The sequence below is a fragment of the Desmodus rotundus genome, chromosome X (assembly GCF_022682495.2).
Source record: "Desmodus rotundus isolate HL8 chromosome X, HLdesRot8A.1, whole genome shotgun sequence".
Lineage (NCBI taxonomy): Eukaryota > Metazoa > Chordata > Mammalia > Chiroptera > Phyllostomidae > Desmodus > Desmodus rotundus.
The window spans coordinates 68,554,901-68,560,009 of NC_071400.1; the positions used below are offsets into that span (position 1 = coordinate 68,554,901).

The 5,109-nt window shown below is 39.3% G+C and overlaps 1 pseudogene; it reads left to right on the plus strand.

Moving 5' to 3' along the window:
* The first annotated feature begins 3,066 nt into the window (after positions 1-3,066).
* On the plus strand, positions 3,067-4,163 carry LOC112322409 (heterogeneous nuclear ribonucleoprotein A1-like; annotated as a pseudogene).
* Positions 4,164-5,109: the final 946 nt, after the last annotated feature.

Here is a 5,109-nt window from a genome sequence, read left to right on the forward strand (position 1 = left end):
TATCATGTCATCCACAAACAGTGACAGTTTCATTTCCTCCTTTCCAATTTGAATGCCTTTTATTGCTTTTTCTTGTCTGATTGCTGTGGCTGGGACTTCCAGTACTATGTTGAGTAGGAGTGGTGAGAGAGGGCATCCTTGTCTTATTCCTGATCTTAGTGGGAATGCTCTAAGTTTTTGTCCATTGAGTATGATGTTGGCTGTAGGTCTCTCATATATGGCCTCTATGATGTTGAGGACTGCTCCCTTTATTCCCACTTTGCTGAAGGTTTTTATCATAAATGGGTGCTGTATCTTATCAAATGCTTTTTCCGCATCTATTGATGTGATAAAGTGGTTTTTGTCTTTGCTTTTGTTTATGTGGTGTATTATTTTTATTGATTTGCGAATATTGTACCATCCTTGCATCCCTGGGATGAATCCCACTTGATCATGGTGTATGATCTTTGTAATATATTGCTGGATGCAGTTTGCCAATATTTTGTTGAGGATTTTAGCATCTATGTTCCTCAGTGATATTGGCCTGAAGTTTTCTTTCTTTGTTATGTCTCTATCTGGTTTTGGGATTAGGATGATGTTGGCTTCGTAAAACGAGTTTGGGAGTCTTCCATCTTCTTGAAGTTTTTGAAATAATCTGTGGAGGACGGAGGTTAGCTCCCACTTAAATGCTCTGTAGAATTCTCCTGTGAAACCGTCTGGTCCAGGGTTTTTGTGTGTTGGAAGCTTTTTGATTACTGTTTCAATTTCATCAGGTGTTACTGGTCTGTTCAGGCTTTGTGCTTTTTCCTCATTGAGTTTTGGAAGGTTATATTTTTCTAGAAATTTGTCCATTTCATCTAGGTTTTCAAATTTTCTGGCATACAGTTCTTCATAGTAATTTCTTACAATCCTTTTTATTTTATACTAAGAAATTTTTGAATGATTAAAATAAGATCTACCACTCTTTAAATAATAATAATAATAATAATAATAATAATAATAATAATAGAGAAAGCTCTTCAATAGGAATAGACATAATCAAATGGTCATGACTTTAGGAAGTTTATACTTTTGTTAGAGTGAAAAAACAGATACACTTCAAATTAAATAGCAATTAAGGACAATAGTATTAGAAATGTCTGAGTGCTATATAAATTTATACTTTTTATAAGCTACTTTTGAAATTTAATTCCTCTCTCATGTTAAGCTTTGGGATATATTGATTCTGAAAGCTATTCATATTTTGCAACTGCATTACCTACTGACCTTTCTACCAAAAATAACATAAAAGAGATTCAGAGCCTAGCTAAAAAATACAAAGAACAAAGAAGAAAGAGAAAAAGTATATTAGCCTTTTGTAATTAGAACAATGTACAATAAAAAAATAAGGTGAGCTTTTATATGAGTAGACAAAATTCTCAGGGTAGGTCTAGTTCCTAAATAATAGCTACCATATATTGATTGCAATCAATGAACTCAGTGTAATAAGTATCATCTTAAATGCATTACCTTATTTAATGCTAATAACATCACATATCGTTAGTCCCATTTTTTTCTGATGTGTAAATATTCACTATAGGCAGGTTCACACAGCTTGGAAGGCATGGAGTCAGGCTTTCAAGTGAGGACTATTTGACACAGAACCCCAAATGTTTCATTGCTTTCTTATTTTATTTTAAAAACATATTTAATTGTACTTTTCCATTATCAAACTCATGGAAAGGGAGAATATATTTGCCAATACATTTGATAAGGTGTTAATATCCAAAATTTATAAAGAACTTATAAAACTCAACACTAAAGAAACCCCCCAAACAATCCAATTAAAAAATGAGCAAAGGACCATAACAGATACTTCTCCAAAGAGGATGTATGGATGCTCAATAGACATATGAAAAAATGCTCAACATCACTAATCGTCAGAGAGATACAAATTAAAGAGATATCACCTCACAAGAGATATCACCTCATACCTGTCAGGACATCTATCATGAATAAATCAACAAACAACAAGTGCTGGGAAGGTTGTGGAGAAAACAGAACACTCATTCACTGTTGGTGGTAACGCAGACTGGTGCAGCCACTGTGGAGAGCAGTATGGAGTTTTCTCAAACAACTAAAAAGGAACTGCCTTTTGACCCAGTGATCCTCAAACCAAGAATCCTCAAACACTAATTTGAAAGAATGTATGCACCCCTATGTTCATTGCAGTGTTATTTACAATAGCCAAGATCTAGAAACAATCCACGTGCCCATCAGTAGGTGAGCGGATTAAAAAGCTTTTGTACATTTATGTAATAATAGAATCCTACTTGGCTGTAAAAAAGAAGGAAATCTTACCCTTTGGGACAGCATGGATGGACTGCAGATTATTATGCTAAATGAAATAAGCCAGTCAGAGAAAGACAAACACTATATGATCTCACTTATATGTAGAATCTAATAAACAAAATAAACTAATGAACAAAATATAAACAGAGCCATAGATACATGGAACAAACTGACAACTATCAGAGGGGAAGGGTTTTGAGAGGCTGGATGTAAGAAGGTGAGGGGATTAAGCAAAAATATATACACATACACATATATAAAACACATAAACACAGACAACAGTGTAGTGATGGCCAGAGGGAAAGGGGGGTGGGGTAGGTGGAGGTAGGCAAAGTGGGGATAAAATGGATATGGGAAAAGACTTTGCTGTGAAGGATGGGGGCAGGATGCAGTATGCAGATGATGTTCTATTGTTGTGGACACTTGAAACCTGTATGGTTCTGTGAATCAATGTAACCCCAATAAATTCAATTTTTTAAATAAGCTGTGGTATAGTTACATAATGGAATACTACTCAGCCATATAAAAGAAGGAAATCTTACCTTTTCTGACAGACTGGATAGACCTAGAGACTATTATGCTAAGTGAAATAAGCCAGTCAGAGTAAGACAAGTACCATATGATTTCACTCATATGTGGAAACTAGTGAACATAATAGACTAACAATATAGAAACAGACTCAGAGAGAACAGAGTGACAGCTGTCATAGGGAAGGGGAGTTGCAGGGCTGAATGAAAAAGGTGAAGAGGCTTTCTGCCGGTGGACGCCGCTGAGTAAGCATTGTTGAAGTTCTCTCTCCTGCAGTCATCATGTCTAAGTCAGAGTCTCCCAAAGAGCTGGAACAGCTACGGAAGCTCTTTATCAGAGGTTTGAGGTTTGAAACAACAGATAAGAGTCTGAGGAGCCATGTTGAGCAATGGGGAACGCTCACAGACTGTGTGGTGATGAGAGATCCGAACACCAACGCTCCAGAGGCTTTGGGTTTGTCACATACGCTACTGTGGAAGAGGTGGATGCAGCAATGAATGCAAGGCCATGTGAGGCAGGTGGAAGAGTTGTGGAACCAAAGAGGGCTGTCTCAAGAGAAGATTCTCAAAGACCGAGTGCCCACTTAACTGTGAAAAAGTTTTGTCAGTCGTATTAAAGAAGACACTGAAGAACATGAAGTAAGAGATTATTTTGAACAGTATGGGAAAATTGAAGTGATTGAAATCATGACTGACTGAGGCAGTGGCCAAAAGAGAGGCTTTGTTTTTGTGACCTTGGATGACCATGACTCTGTAGACAAGATTGTCATTCAGAAATACCATACTGTAAATGGCCACAACTGTGAAGTAAGGAAAGCCCTATTTAAGCAAGAGATGGCTAGTGCTTCATCCAGCCAAACAGGTCGAAGTGGTTCTGGAAACTTTGGAGGTGGTCGTGGAGGTGGTTTTGGTGGGGATGACAACTTTGGTCATGGAGGAAACTTCAGTGGTCGAGGTGGCTTTGGTGGTAGCCGTGGTGGTGGTGGATATGGTGGCTGTGGGGATGGCTATAATGGATTTGGTAATGATGAAAGCAATTTTGGAGGTGGCAAAAGCTACAATGATTTTGGCAATTACAACAATCAATCTTCAAATTTTGGACCCATGAAAGGAGGAAACTTTGGAGGCAGAAGCTCTGGCCCCTATGGTGGTGGAGGCCAATACTTTGCCAAACCACAACACCAAGGTGGCTGTGGTGGTTCCAGCAGCAGCAGTAGCTATGGCAGTGGCAGAAGGTTTTAATTACTGCCAGGAAACAAAGCTTAGCAGGAGAGGAGAGCCCGAGAAGTCACAGGGAAGCTACAGGTTACAACAGATTTGTGAACTCAGCCAAGCATATTGGTGGCAGGGCCTAGATGCTGCAAACACATGTTTTACATAATCAACAAAAGAAAAAAGCAAACAAAATATAACCAGAGACATTGAAGTTAAGAACAATCTAACAATCCCAGAGGGGAGTGGGGAGGGGACAGTGGGGAGAGGGGTTTACAGGAACTACTATAAAGGACACATGGACAAAACCAAGGGGGAGGGTGGAGGCGGGGGAGGGAGGTGGGTTCAGCTGGAGTGGGGTGGAGGGATGGGAAGAAAATGTAGACAACTGTAATTGAATAACAATAAAAATTTAAAAAACATGTTTTAGACAATACTCATGTGAATGGGCAAAAAAACCTCGAGGACTGTATTTGTGATTAATTGTATATGAGGGTTTTTTAGTTTCTGTTCTGTGGAAAGTGTAAAGCATTCCAACAAAGGGTTTTTAATGTAGTTTTTTCTTCTTTTTGCACCCATGCTGTTGATTGCTAAATGTAATAGTCTGCTCATGATGCTGAATAAATGTGCCTTTAAAAAAAAATGTGCTGTGTGGAGCTTCCGGCCAAGATGGAGGTGTAGGTAGACACACTGTGCCTACTCACACAACCAAAAGAAGGACAACAACAACTTAAAAACAAAAACCAACCAGAACTGACAGAAAATCAAACTGTATGGAAGTCAGACAACCAAGGAGATAAAGAAGAAAAATTTATCCAGACCGATAGGAGGGGCGGAGATGGGCAGCCGGGGAGGAGAGGACTTGTGGCAAGGCAGCGGCTGGCGAACCCAGCGAGGTGGCAGATTGTGGAATGGGGCAGGCCAGGCTGCAGCTAGCAGACCCCGAGGCCCTACATTCACGCATAGATAAACTGGGTGGGATGGCAGGGGAGCAAAGCAGACTGCACAACCCAGGGCTCAAGCTTGGGGAAATAAAGCCTCAAACCTCTAAGTGAAAACA